The 16,311-nt window shown below is 39.2% G+C and overlaps 1 protein-coding gene across 1 annotated transcript in view; it reads right to left on the minus strand.

Annotated features, from left to right (window-relative positions):
• The window catches only part of KCNC4 (potassium voltage-gated channel subfamily C member 4), a 99,619-nt gene that overhangs the window by 76,347 nt on the left and 6,961 nt on the right, over positions 1-16,311 (minus strand). The window lies entirely within an intron of this gene.

The raw sequence follows: 16,311 nt of genomic DNA on the forward strand, positions 1-16,311 counted from the left end.
TTACTTAAGTTTGTAGTTCACAGTAACAGCATTTCAGTTCACAGGGACAGTTCACACTACAGGTGAAATAGCAATACAGGTTATATTAATGCAGTTCGCTAGAATCTATGGCTCATTGGTTTCGCTTCAATGCAAAGATTATTTGGTTATTTCCAAATGTCTAGTGTGAATGAACGTAAGCATAAAGTGACAAGTAAAAAATAAATTAATACGGAAAAATGTATCATGAGGGTAATTTTTTAAGTCAGTTTTTCCTTTAGTCTGCCTTGGCTTACTTTATGATAATTCTTTTCAAATATTGCAAATAGTTTGATAAATTTAGTGCATCTTTAACTCCTTCTACCCCAGGACAGTTGTCACCATTTTTTTTTTGTGCAAATTTTACATGTCTGTTTATGTAGTAATAATTTTGGATCCAAGCCATTCTGAGACTGTTTTCTCTTGACACATTGTTCTTTATGACAGTGTTACATTTTATTTCATATATTTCACCTTTATTTCTATTTTTTTTAAATCCCAAATTTACCCAAAATTTGGAGAAATTAGCAATTTTCACAATTTGTATTTCTCTGCATTTAAGACAGATAGTGATAGATACATCATGACATAGTTATTATTTTACATTCCTGCGGGGGCACGATCATGAGAACCACAGATACTGTACTTTTCCTTCCACTTTTTCTAGGGTATTTTAAAACAGCAAAAAGTTAAACATTTTTGTGTAGAACAAAACACTTGCAACAGAATTTGCAACCTTTTCACACCAATTGATATATTCCCCCTTATAGTGTAGCCTTCCTCTGTAGCTAATAGAAGGAAAAGGCAATACAATTAGTGGGAACAAAAAAAAAGAGGAAAACCCTCTTGGTACTTGTGTCTGGCAAGGCAGGTATTTTCCTCCCAGCATGTGCGGCTGGGCTGGTTTCCAGCCAGGTGAGGTCAAATACCGGACCGGAGTTTAAGTGCCAGTCCGGGTTTTGGCAGCACCTGACTGTCCTTAAATAGGCAGCTGGGCTCAGCAGAGAGGTCTCTGTGTTTGGGACCTGAGGCTTTATGCCGTGCTGGAGGGCTGAGAGCCGCACGATTGGGAAACAGGACCCCTAAAGCCTGCTGTGGACAATATGTTGGCTGCACTATTAATAGTTAAAAAATCTGGATATGCAGACACATTTTTGATATTCCGCATGCTCGAATCAGAAATGTCTCTGCGGCCAGTTCACACTATGTGGCAGTCCATGGAGGTGACACTAGAGGCATGCAAGTACAAGGTCTGGAAAGAGTTAACCTTTTAAACAGCGAATCCTTTTTGATTTTCTGTATGGGCTCCTGCATTCCCAATGGTTTAAATCGCAAACATGATTTAATACTACATTATTGATCCTTTTCAATTTCTTTGTGTTTTTTTATAGCATGATGCTTTTATGGCTTTTTATATGTTCTATGTACTCTAGTAAGAAATGCGTATGGAGGTGTGGCTATGGTTAATTTTGGTCACCTGCTTTTTTTAGCTGGCCACTATTTAATCCTGATCATACGGTCTTTTTTATGTCATGAATAAGGATCAATACTACAAGATCCAAAATGCGTAGACATGGACTGTCTCTGGTTTTTAATGCACTGAATTAATAGTTACTACGATTATTTGGAAGCTGGACTTTTTCCCATTTTATTTGGATATCTGCCTTCACGCCTAGGTTACCGGCGTTGTCCGTGCCTTCTCCCATCTTACAGCCAGGTGAGCGCACCGTCCTCATTTTTTTTCTAGAGAAAAATCCCACAGTACATACCATCCATGGTGACTTTTTAGACTTGTATATGCTACATTTTTAGGATAGAAATGTTGTTGACCGGTTCCTCCAATAATATTACAGTGCTGAATTATTCAATGTCATATCTACACTTACCCTACTTCAGTAAAAGTGAATCTAGACCTTTATTACTGTAAGCTTCTTATCGCAGAAAAATCTATAAATTGTTGGTTAAACACACTACTACAAAAAGTATGAAGATATGAGATCAGATATTGTTAGGGCTCATACATTTACCTGAGCCATATTAGAGACTGATATGTATTCTGCGTGCTGCTTTATAGATCTACTGGGTAGAATCCCTGCAAAATAAGTACATTTTTATCTTGCAAATTCATCAGGAAAATCGTGAAGATACAGTATGGGCCCATAGCTGGCTTCTGGCTTCTTTATCCCATTGTGCCTCCAATTGTATGTGTATAAAGTCTAAAATTGATGAAAAGATCGAATGTGTCTCAGACTCAGATGTCCTTTATGGGTGGGAGACAATATATGTATACATGCATGTTTGCAAATGAGGCACAGTTATACATTCAACAGTTTTTTATTTTTATTTTAGTCCTTCAAGATACAATGACCTCATTATACAATGTTTTCAATTTATGATAGCCCATGAGAGACCATTGAAGTTAAATATCTAGACACAACATACAATGCTTCAAACTCAGATTTAACTGACCAACCTGGGCATTTCTCTTGTAAAATATAAATATTGGTTGTCTAGTAGCTCGTCTTTACAGTACAATTCAGTAAAATATGGCTTGTACTGCCCTTGTTCTGTGCCAAGATGAGCTGTTGGTCTGGAAGACAGGTGTGGGCAGCTCCATTTTATATTTCTGGTACACAGTATGCTATACATACCCTGAAGAACCTCCTATCCTTATCATAGAAAGTAACTTCCAGCTTCCAGCAGCTATTCCTCACTAATATATGTAAGGAATTGCTTTATCTGTTTTAGTTATCTACTTATTATTCTTAAATCTTAGTTTTTATTCTTATTTTAGGATGACATTTTGAGGCCTTCGAACCAATTCCTAGTTTTCCATAGAGTTAGGTACTCAAGTAACAATGGTTTCAACTTACAATGGTCATCCAGGAACCAATTAATATTGTAACTTGAGGATCTACTGTGTGCATATGTGTGTGTGTGTGTGTGTGTGTATATATATATATATATATATTTATATATATATATATATATATATATATATACAGTACAGACCAAAAGTTTGGACACACCTTCTCATTCAAAGAGTTTTCTTTATTTTCATGACGATGAAAATTGTAGATTCCCACTGAAGGCATCAAAACTATGAATTAACACATGTGGAATTATATACATAACAAAAAAAGTGTGAAACAACTGAAAATATGTCATTTTCTAGGTTCTTCAAAGTAGCTTTTGCACACTCTTGGCATTCTCTTGATGAGCTTCAAGAGGAAGTCACCTGAAATGGTTTTCACTTCACAGGTGTGCCCTGTCAGGTTTAATAAGTGGGATTTCTTGCCTTATAAATGGGGTTGGGACCATCAGTTGCGGTGTGGAGAAGTCAGGTGGATACACAGCTGATATTCCTACTGAATAGACTTTTAGAATTTGTATTATGGCAAGAAAAAAGCAGCTAAGTAAAGAAAAACGAGTGGCCATCATTACTTTAAGAAATGAAGGTCAGTCAGTCTGAAAAATTGGGAAAACTTTGAAAGTGTCCCCAAGTGCAGTCACAAAAACCATCAAGCGCTACAAAGAAACTGGCTCACATGCGGACTGCCCCAGGAAAGGAAGACCAAGAGTTACCTCTGCTGCGGAGGATAAGTTCATCCGAGTCACCAGCCTCAGAAATCGCAGGTTAACAGCAGCTCAGATTAGAGACCAGGTCAATGCCACACAGAGTTCTAGCAGCAGACACATCTCTAGAACAACTGTTAAGAGGAGACTGTGTGAATCAGGCCTTCATGGTAGAATATCTTCTAGGAAACCACTGCTAAGGACAGGCAACAAGCAGAAGATACTTGTTTGGGCTAAAGAACACAAGGAATGGACATTAGACCAGTGGAAATCTGTGCTTTGGTCTGATGAGTACAAATTTGAGATCTTTGGTTCCAACCACCGTGTCTTTGTGTGATGCAGAAAAGGTGAACAGATGGACTCTACATGCCTGGTTCCCACCGTGAAGCATGGAGGAGGAGGTGTGATGGTGTGGGGGTGCTTTGCTGGTGACACTGTTGGGGATTTATTCAAAATTGAAGGCATACTGAACCAGCATGGCTACCACAGGACAATGACCCCAAACACACCTCCAGGCTGTGTAAGGGCTATTTGACCATGAAGGAGAATGATGGGGTGCTGCGCCAGATGACCTGGCCTCCACAGTCACCGGAGCAGAACCCAATCGAGATGGTTTGAGGTGAGCTGGACCGCAGAGTGAAGGCAAAAGGGCCAACAAGTGCTAAGCATCTCTGGGAACTCCTTCAAGACTGTTGGAAGACCATTTCAGGTAACTACCTCTTGAAGCTCATCAAGAGAATGCCAAGAGTGTGCAAAGCAGTAATCAAAGCAAAAGGTGGCTACTTTGAATAACCTACAATATGACTTTTTTTTTAGTTGTTTCACACTTTTTTGTTAAGTATATAATTCCACATGTGTTAATTCATAGTTTTGATGCCTTCAGTGTGAATCTACAATTTTCGTAGTCATGAAAATAAAGAAAACTCTTTGAATGAGAAGGTGTGTCCAAACTTTTGGTCTGTACTGTATATCTAATGGGTACTCACTCTGGTAGACAGGATTAGAGGACACAGTATAGAGGCAACAACAAGTTCTTTGGATCAAACAGTTCAGTGTTTTATTCACACTTTAGACAAATGACAAAACAAACAGTCATATTCAAACAAAAAGTCACCTTGCGGTGTTGGTGGTAATTCACACCATGTGGCAATTCTGCCTCAGAGTCCTTGCTCATAGCAGCACCAACCTGTTATTATGCCAAACAGGTAGCAAACCTTCATCCAGACACAAGGCTCCCAGATCCCAACACAGAGACATGTCTTCTGATCCCAGCTGCCTATTTAGGGACAGCCAGGTGCTGCCAAAACCCGGGATGGCATTTAAAATCCGGTCTGGTATTTGACCTCACCTGGCTATAAATCAGCCCAGCAGCACATGCTGGGAGGAAAATACCTGATTTCCCAGACCTAACCTCTCACTGTGTCACAATACATATATATATATATATATATATATATATATATATATATATATATATACACACTATAGTGCAACACAATTTATTAAAATACAATCAAAAAGTGAATGGGGTTATCCAATGCCCAGGCCCCTCAGATAGGTTATACTTACCCCACTCTCTGGCACCAACTTCGTTCCTGATGTCCACACAGCCGCCGCTGCATCTCCCCGTGTGGATCAAAACATCTGGTGACAGGGGGTAGGGGGCATTAACAAATAGCAGGCCGTGACAGGAACGAGCCTCCATAGCATTGCAGCTGATGCTAGGGAAGTTCGTCCCCATCGCAGCCTGCTATTGGCTGCTCCCCCCGGATGTTTTGATGCGCATCACGAGGTGCATCAGGAGCGATGCGGGTGAGGGGCAGCGGGGTAATTGTAACCTATCTGAGGGGTCTGGGCATTATGGGGGTTGTTATAGGGGTTGGATAACACCTTTAATTTATTTTGGCAATTCAATTACTGAAACTCATACATTATATAGATTAATTACACACAGCCTGACCTATTTTAAGTGTTTATTTCTTTTAATGTTGATTATTATTGTTTACAGCTAATGAAAACCCAAAAGCCAGTGTCTTAGAATATTTTGAAAAAGTTCAATATTGTAGACACTCTTGTCACACTCTAATCAGATAATCAACACAAAACATCTGCAAAAGTTTCCTAAGCCTTTAAATTTCCCTACGGTCTGGTTCAATAAGCTACACAATCATGGGAAAGATGGCTGGCCAGTTGTCCAGAAGACAGTCATTGACACCATCCACAAGGAGGGTAAGCTACAAAAGGTCATTACTAAAGAAGTTAGCTGTTTACAGAATGCTGTATCCAAGCATATTAAAGAGGTTATCCAGGAAATTATATTTATGACTTATCCTCAGGATAGGTAATCAGTATCAGGTGTGACACCTGGGATCCCAGCGGATCAGCTATTAGAAGAGGCCATAAATGCTGCAGCTTTTTTCTAGGCCAGTGGCATCATTGTAAATCGGTCATATGGCCTAGTTGCAGTTCAGCCTCCTTTAAATCAAAGGGGCTGAACTACTATACCAAGTACTGCCGCTATACAATGTATGGCACTGTCCTTGGAAAGCTGCTGGGAGCCTGCATTGCTCACCAGAGCTCTGGTGAATGCAGTGGCTCCGTGAAACAGCTGATCGGCGGAGGTTCCGGGACTTGGACTACCGCTGATATAGTAATGATGACCTATGGTGAGGATAGGTCATTATTATCATTTCCTATATAACCACTTTAAAAGAAAGTTTAATGGAAGGAAAAAGTGTGGTAGAAAATGACATAAGCAACAATGATAACCACAGTCTTGAAAGGACTGTCAAGAAAAGGCCATTTAAGAATTTGGGGAAGATTCACAAGGAGTGGACTGCGGCTGCAGACCTTCAAGAGCCACTACACACAGGCGTATCCAGAATATGGCTACAACTGTCACATTCCTTGTGTCAAGCTACTCACCAGAGACAACATCAGAAACGTCTTACCTAGGCTAAGGAGAAGAAGCACTAGACTGTTGCTCAATGTTCCAAAGTCTTGTTTTCAGATGAAAGTAAATTTTGCATTTCATTTTGAAATCAAGGTCCCAAAGTCTGCAAGAAGATTGGAGAGGCACACCATCCAAAGTGCTTGAGGTCCAGTGTGAAGTTTCCACAGTCAATGATGGTTTGGGGAGCTATGTCTTCTGCTGGTTCTGGTCCACTGTGTTATATCATGTCCAAAGTTAGCACAGCCATCTAACAGGAAACTTTAGAGCACTTCTTGTTTCCCTCTGCTGACAAGCTTTTTGGAGATGCTGATTTCATTTTCCAGGAGGACTTGGTACCTGCCCACACTGCCAATAGTACCGATACATGGTTTAGTAAACCACAGTATCACTGTGATTGATTGGCCAGCAAACTTGCTTGACCTAAATCTTAAAGAGTGTATGGGGTATTGTCAAGAGGAAGATGAGAGACACTAGACCTAACAATGCAGACAAGTTAAAGGCCGCTATCAAAGCAACCTGGGCTTCCATAACACCTCAGCAGTGCCATAGGCTGATTGCCGTTATGCCGCATTGATGCAGTAATTCATGCAAAAGGAACCTTGGCCAAGTATTGAGTTCATATACTGTACATACTTTTCAGTAGGCCAACATTTCTGTATCAAAAATTATTTTTTTAATTGGTCTTTTATAATAATATAATTTTCTGAGATACTGGCATTTGGGTTTTCAATAGCTGTAAGCCAAAATCATCAACATTAAAATAAATAAATGCTTGCAATAGATTACTGTGTGTAATGAATCTATATAATGAGTTTTACTTTATACTGAAATAAATTAACTTTTGATATATATACTGTATATATAATATACTTCATGTACTTATTTAAATATAGCTACAGTATAGGCAGCCCTGACATCTTTATTCTCTAGGATTCTGTCAGCAGTCATGGCGGCTTATATTGCTGTGATTTGTAGACCTTCAGTGAAATAAATGGGTATCAGTGATTGTCTAAGGCTTCGTACACATGGCCGTGTCGATCTTTCGGTTCCCAAACAACAATTTCTTACATCATGCTAGAAAAATGCCAATCTTCATAAAAGTTTAGAGTACATATTGAACACTGGGCAAACAACAGTCACCAGTTGACCACAATTTCAAACCAACCGTGGTCAGCTGCAAAATCAGGAGTTCCTTTAAATTAAATATTTTCAATGTAGAACATGTTGTGACCAGTATTCATTTTTAATATTTCCAAGGCAGGCAAGTATTACTAGTCCTATCAACAACGAAACACAAAGACCAATGAGAATCTTCATGTCTCTTTATATGATCAATTGTTTACATTTTATTGTATTTCATCAGTTTAAATAAACAATTCACTTGTTTGCAAAAGTCGTATTGGTGTTTGTAAAAATTTTGAAAAATGTAGGGATTGTCTGACTTCAGCAAATTACATTTATCATGTAGACACCATTAAGACAAGGCACTTTCTAATATATTGTGAATTTCCATATTGCCTTCTTGCTGGCTAGATTAATTTCTCCATTACATTATACTCTGCTCATATCCAGGGGTTATGACCACCTTGCAATCCAGCAGTGGTGGCTGTACTTACACACTGTATGAAAAAGCATCTAACCCCTCTGGTGGCCAGGACTGTGGGAATGTACATAAGCCGATGTCTTTTCCTATAGTGTGCAAGCATGGCCACCACTGCTGGATTGCAGGGTAGTTTTAACCATGGAAATGAGCAGTGCATGATATAAAAATTAATCAAGCCAGAAAAGGAAGCAATATGGACAATCACGATACATTAGTAAGTGCTTTGTATTAACTTTGTCTTTATGATAAATGCCATTTGCTGAAGTGAGACAACCCCTTTAATAGCTCATACTGAACATCAGTGACACCCCATCTTTTAAAGTTTTCTCCAAGATAATAAAAAAATGGACAAAGGCCATGTTCTAAAACAAAAGACCTAATAAGAACCATTTCAGTTCCCCTTCTCCACCAGTGCCTACAATGAAATCAAAGTAAATCTGATGGTCAGCAATATATAACTAAGCTAAGCGAGATTTAGGCAAAAGAAATTCCTAATTTCCCTAGTTCTCTTCTGACCCTTTGTTTACCTACAATAACTATAATCTGTCAGTTTTTCCTCAGGAAAATTTGTGCCCCTCCCCCTGCTCTGCAAAGGGAGTGAATAAAAATGCTGCCCTGAGTGAAATGTCTGACTGCTGGTATACTCAGCAGCATGTTGTATGTATAGGACTACAAGTCTCAGCTTTAGGGTCCATTCAGATGTCCACAACAGTTTTGCGGTCCGCAAATTGCGGGTCCGCAAAACACGGACTCTGGCCATGTGCGTTCTGCATTTTGTGGACCACACATGGCTGGCACTATAATAGAAATGCCTTTTCTTGTCCATGTCTGCAGACAATAATAGGACATGTTCTATTCCATTGAAAATGAACGGGTTTTGCGGACATGTGAATGGACCCTTACAATGACATTGCTTATACACACAGGATCTTCCCCCTACCAGTTCTTGTGCAATTCTCTGCACAACTCCTCCAGTCTGTCAGCTCTGTGTCTGCAGGATAAGGAGGGAAGATCCTGAGCATTTGACTCTTCACTGCCTGCAGCTGCTCAGCAAAGCCTCCAGCCCTGAGTCTGTGCTGCTGATGGTAGAAGGGGTTAAACTTTCCTGAAGAATCCAGTGGGAGGGAGACACAGGGCAGAGAGCAGAAGCTCAGCCAGTGCAGTGGACGTGGCAAGCACAGTGACATCTCATGCACAGACACAGACCTGCTCTCTCAGGCTTATGCATGAAACATCATCAAAGCAGGAAGAGAAGTTGACATCACAGGTCATGTGATCATCAGTGAAATCTGAGAAGGGAGCCACTGCAGATAAAGTAAGTGCATTATAAACCACTTACATTTGATTAGTTAGAAACATACAAAGATCAAAAAATAACTCAGACAACCACTTTAAGTTCTTCCCAATGTTTCTGAGAATGAACAGGACCCTGTTAAAGTTGCAGAAAGCATTTGATGATGTTTTGTCTAGTACATAAGAGGAATGTCAAAAGGGTCTGTACCTAGCCCAGCCAATCACCATTCATTGATCAAAATAGGCACTCAACATCACTACATCTTAAACTGAAACTCTTTTTTCTGTACACCTACAATTATTTTACAGATTAGAACTTTGCCAATATATATTTGATTATTAAAATCATTAATAACACTTTTTGCAAAAGGTATTTGCAGTTCTCTGCCACTGCAGTGACGACATCGTCTGAAGGGAGAAATGTTTATATTACATAGTTCACCTTAAAAAGAACACTAAATATAGAAGTAAATAATAAAAGTAAAAATACTCATCCACAGTGTTTGTCAGGGGGATTTTTATACAAACAAAAAGAAATCAGAAATCTTTCTGCTATCCTTTTGTATTTTTTTTTTACTAGGAGGGAGCTAGGCATGCTAAAGGTTGGGCTTAAAGTGAATGTGTAATCAGAAAATGACCTATTGTTTAGGTATCCCTGAATTTTCAAAAAAAAGTTTGCATAATGGCTGCGTTTTTTGTATAATCATAGCTGTGAAGGAACATTTTTTGGGCTTCCCTAAAGTCTTTTTTTAGCCATATTATTCTCTGTTTCAGTTGTACAGCTAGATGCAGTCCACTCAGAAGCAGGGGGTTTATTCCTTCTCTGGAATTTGCCAGTACTGCTGAGACATCCTTTCTCTTACTTCCCACTATGCTTGTTTTCAGCTCCGGAGCTCACAGAACAGATAAGGAGTGGAAGATCACAATTACAGACACACAGGAGGCTCCTATAATCTTCAAAAGCTGTGTAGAAGCAGTTCTTTTATCAAGCTTAGGATCTCAGCTAGTTATGACACACCCTCATTTCCTGTAAGCCATCTTCTGTGTTTTGGTTACATGGGATGGATCTTACCTGACAACAGGCAGTGGACTGCAAATTAGGTGAAACCTTTTTTCAGGTGGATGTCACTATCTATATTTAAAAGTGTAGTTAAACCTGCAGTTTTCACACTGATCAAATAGTTCATTATGTTTTGTTCTGTACAGGTAGCTTTTCAGTAGCCATTATCATTATTACCACAGGCAGAATTACAATGACAAGTAACACCTCACAGGATCCACCATTCACAATAGGTGATATCACAACTTACAGTATCTTTTCCCTCCTGACCTCTACACAGGTCACAAAGACATGCCTAGAAAACTCTTCCATATAGGTCAATGGGATCAGCTCTTGTCGATCATGTCTATGACCCATGTAGCTGCTCTCAAAATACAGGAAGTCATGACATTTTTTAAGCCTAGTAGCCAGTGTGAAATCAGGATTTATTTATATATATATATATATATATATATATATATATATAGTGACATGGAACATTACAAAAAAAAATCACCAAAATGCTTTAAAAGTGTATTTAACATAAAAATACAATGGAAACAAATAGGTCATTTTTCAATGATACTCTCCCTTTAAAGAGCATGATCAACCTTAGTAAACCAGGGCCAGGCATCGGAATAATGAGGATCCTTGGCCCTGTCAATCACTTGAATAGTCTAAATTTGTATTAGTAAATGTGCCCCAGTGTGTTCATATTGTTTTGTTAGAAATTTGAGCGCTTAAGCAAATTCAGGCTAAGGTAATGGTGGACACATCTGTATTTCTCATAGTATTAATTACAATATAATGAGACAAGATTAATTAAGAAATTCTTATTTTTTTCTACATTTCTTTTTATATTTTCTGTTTAGTGTTCTTTTAACTTATACTACAGTAAGGCTTATTAAGAATGTGCTCACATAATATCTGTTTTTAACATAATTTCGTGGCATTTTACATTTTGTGCTAATGAGTGTCATGTTTAGTGGTTGACAATATTAATACCTCATACTAGAAATGATAAAGAAATATAGAACTTTAATAAAATAATTTCAAATGCATTACTTACTATATAAACCATGCTATAACACATAAGATGGGTTTATTGAGAAACATTTACTTAGCTTACAATGTCATATCGATTTCATGATGCAATACAATGATCACTAAATAGACATGATGAGAATACATAATACAGATCAGAATTATTTTGGTAACCCAAATACTTCAGATCTACCAGATGGACAGAAATGTAGACAATGACATTCTTTGGAAGACCCTGATCTAATAATACATGAACCTGAATGTCGCTTGCTTTGGAAACCATGGTGTACAAACAATCCTGGAGGTAGTCATGCTTACAATAAATACACATTTCAGGAAAATTTTGTCATCCACATAACTTTCAACTGGCCAAATGTATGTGGATACCCTAATTTAGTGTATTAGTGCATTTCAGCTAATCCCATAGCAAGGAGCAATGTACAAAATCAAGCACACATCCATGTAATATCCATAGAAAACGTCAGTAGTAAATCTGATTGTACTTAGGAAGTATTTGAGCACAACCCATTTCGTCATATGTCCTGCCAATGCTATCACATTATTTAACTGTATGAGCTATCCCTAGGATAGGTCATCAATATCAGATCTGCAGGGGTCCAACACCCAGCACCACTGCCAACCATCCGTTCATAATTAGCTCCAGTGCTGAATCTACACAGTTCTGTCCACTGTCTGGTTACAATTATTAAATCCTAGAGAATACATAAAACTGTTAGTCCTGTCACTGTGGAGTGCAAATGTCTGGGAGCAACAAGAGAACGGGACTGCCCTGGACTTGCACTGGAGCAGATTTACTAAAATCTGTAGAAATGTAGACAGCACAACTTTAGACAAGCTAGAGATGCACCATATTTATTGCAGTGGCTCATGCTTTATGATAAATTAAGCATGGGTAGGCACTTTTGTCTAACTTTATGCCACCCATTGGTACTTTGCTCCTAAATTCTGGCGTAATTTTGATGTAATCTGTCACATTTCAAGTTTTGCCCACTTTCTGTTAAGCCATGATCATTCTTTTTGGCTTTACAAGTAGGTCTGAAACCTGATGCCCCGTTATGCACCTACAAGGTGGCAAATTATGAGAAGTTGCAAGTGCAACAGCATTAGTAAATTTGTCCCACCGTGTAAAAAATCTTCTGTCCTCAGTCGCAACATTTAGGGTATGACCACACAAGGCGTTCATATAGTAAAATATATGAAAACATATCTCCACCTCTCTACCCTGTTTTACAAAATGAATCAGATATCTCTTGTGATCTGCATTCTGAGCAGTGCATTTTATTTACATCAACCACTGTTAAAGGAAATGTGTCATCAGAAAATAAACTATTATTTAAATCAAGTTTTTATTTAAAATGCATTTTTTTTAATCTTTAGTGATGTTTCATTTTTATTTTTCCATGTCACTATCAATATTTAAATAAAAATCCTAAAATCCTGAAGCTTACAAACTGGCCACCCGGCCTTAAATATGTCAAGACTTCCTGTTCTTTAAGAGCAGCCACACAGGCCACAGGCTCATTGGCACAGTAGGGGACATCATTGACTTATATGGGAGAGTTTTCTAGACAGCTCTGTGACCTGTGCAGAGGTCAGGAGGGAGAAGATAAGCTGTAATATCTCCTACAGTATTGTGAATGGTAGAATCTGTGTCATCTATAGAGAGGTGTTACTTGTCATTGTAATTCTGCCTGTGGTGATAAAAAGATGTACAAAACAGGAATATATGACCTATTATTAGGTCTAGTGGCCAGGGCAAAAAATGCATGATTAGCTACATTTTAAAAAAAACTATATATAGAGACATGGATTTTTTTTTTTAAACACTCACTAAAAAAATATGTTAACCATAAAAATGGGGTTTAAACAGTAGGTCATTTTCAGTAGGGTTTTCTGAGTTAAATACTGATGACCTATCCTCTGGATAGAAATCAAACAGCGGTGGCAGCATCTCCCATCACTTCATCTTCATTGAGGACTTCACAGCATATAAAAACTGAGCAATGTTTCAGCTGTACAACAGCCTTTGTCAAGCATAAAAACAATATGACACATATGCATATAAATACTAAAATCACGGTCCACCCACTATTGTTAATGCCAATCGAGGCTAACCTTAAGCACACCCACATATCTCACTACCTATCATTGCACAGATCTTGACATTCCTCTCATTACCATACTTCAATTAGTTATCACCTGTGTTTATCCTTCACCTTGTCGATAACATGTTTCTCGTTGTGGTCCGCGTCCTCCATTCCGTACTGCGCATGTCTCTGCATCAGCGGCTCTGCTCTGAGTCACGTCAGGAGCGAGATCCCGCGATAGCTGACGTCAGCAACCAGCTGAGCGCAGCGTCACAGAGATCACGGCCACTCGTTTGCGCAGTCCCAGAGTTAAGCATCGCGTTGCCAAGGAGATCCCACAGCGCCAGTATACCGGAACCACGTATGGATCAAAACATGATTTCAGGCCACAGCAGAAATACATTGTTATCACAAGTGCGATCTATACCCATATCGCAACGTAGCGAATATAGACTAGATCCAATCGAAGTGTAAAACTGGCATTGGTTCTATCATTACGAAACCTACATACAGGAGTTTGCATCACCCCCGATGATGGCAAAAAGGGCTTAAATGGTGACCTAGGATGAATCCAATTCTGACAATTTGTGATCATTAACATAGGTGGGACTTAGATTAGTATAAAAACATATACTATGCAAAACACTGATGTGGAACATACACCAACCCTAATCTATACTGGCTACATTAAATTCTATATTCAGCCCATAAGGCTGCAATGATCTCTAGGTGTGGATCCATTTTAATTACTTCCTTCTAAGCAGTTTACTTTTGTCCCCTCTCTCCTCAGTGGCCCTACAGAGTCTATAGCACGAAAAATGGAGTTGATTAATCAAGTGTCCGCAGTCAATAAAATGTTTCGCTACCGGTTTTTCTATCATGGCCTTCCTAATGGTACTTTTATGCTTGTTAATTCGCTCCCTGAGCTCCATAGTGGTTTCTCCCCATAAATGTAGCTACAGGGGCACCGTATCATGTAGATTACGTCCCTAGATCTGTAGGTATAGTATTCCCTAATTTTAAAGGTTTTCCCACTATATGGATGGGTGAAAACATCACCCTTCATAATCCCACTACAATTGCAACATGATAGACATGGAAAATTGCCTGTTTTTCTCGGCACCAGTAGGGTCTGTTTTTCCATTCTAGCTCCACCTACATCGGATTTGACCAGTTTATCACATATACAGACACTCCGTCTGTATGCCATCATCAGGGGTGATGTAAACTCCTTCATAGTTGGCATTCCTTGATGGAGGATGTGACAATCTTTCCTGAGGATATTGGATATTGCACCACTGTCACCCCCCGAAGATGGATACAAAGGGAATTCTGTTCTCTGACGTTACCCGTGTGGATCTGCCCAAAACCGTTTCACGATTGACTGCTAAGACTTTGCTCCTTGTTTTCTGTAATAAAGTACGTGGATATCCCCTTCTCATGAACTTTCTAGACATCTCATCTGCTCGTGTTAGGAAATGCACCGCTGCCTTCTCAAACAGCTGATTGGCGAGCATCCCAGGTGTCGGGTCAGGTACTGATGAACTATCCAGAGGATGGGTCATCAGTATTAAAGTCTCAGAAAATCCCTATAAGTATTCTGATATAGGACAAACTACCTGTCCCATTTTATTGAAGTTCAGCTAAGCTGTTATGATTCTTTTCACTGTCAACAAGCAGAATTATACTCTTGGGGATGGGTTCACACATAGCTTTTTGTGACAGGAAATGGGTTGACGTCAGCAACCAAAATATAAAAGGAAGGATTGTACTTATCATTCCTGTTGGATTCACTTCTGGCCTTGGCTCAAAAACTTACACCAAAAACCTGTGTATGAACTTTCCCCAAAAAATAGAATACAGGTGGTGACTTGTAAGTTGATGTAAGGTTTAAAGGAGTTTTCTAGATTACACATATCCCATTCTTTGTTTACCAGGCATGTCTCTTTAATCTGGTAGTGACTATGTGTGGTATTGCAGCACCCTGTAGCCAAGTCCTAGTTATGTGAATGGGACTTAGCTGCAAAACCTGGCACAGACACAAGCAGAAATAACAGAGCTGTGCCTGGTAAACTACGAAGAACTCGGCCAAAGATCAAGGCCCCTTCAGTCAGCTGATTGGCAGGGTACCAGGAGTTAGAGCAAATAACATAGGGATAGGCGCTAAAACAAAATAATAATGTCTTTATTAATTGTCTGATTTAAGAAATAAGGGGTATCAACCGTCAGTATAATGTGCAAAACTGACTTTAACAATTGTGAAAACACTGATATATACCAAATAGCACCACCATCTGGATTGTCAGTGTAATCTCACAAGCTACTAGCATAAGGGGCTCATTCAACCACAGGGTTCAAGATGTGTATCCCAGGGTGAAAGGTATCAAGGGGATGTATTGGTATAGGAATTTCACCAAACACCACTCCAAAACAGTGAGAGCCAGCGCGCAGACTCTCACTGCACTAATAATCACAGGTGCTGGACTATGGCAGAGCAATAACAATCACTCCAGCTTGAGCTGTTGCCAATAAGGGACATGTCAGGGCAACCATTGCTCCTTTAATCCACCTGGAGTGATTGTTATTGCTCTGCCATAGTCCAGCACCTGTGATTATTAGTGCAGTGAGAGTCTGTGCGCAGGAGTTAGACCCTAGTCTGATTCTGCAGTCCCATTAA

Source organism: Bufo gargarizans, chromosome 3 (assembly GCF_014858855.1).
Source record: "Bufo gargarizans isolate SCDJY-AF-19 chromosome 3, ASM1485885v1, whole genome shotgun sequence".
Classification (NCBI taxonomy): Eukaryota; Metazoa; Chordata; class Amphibia; order Anura; family Bufonidae; genus Bufo; species Bufo gargarizans.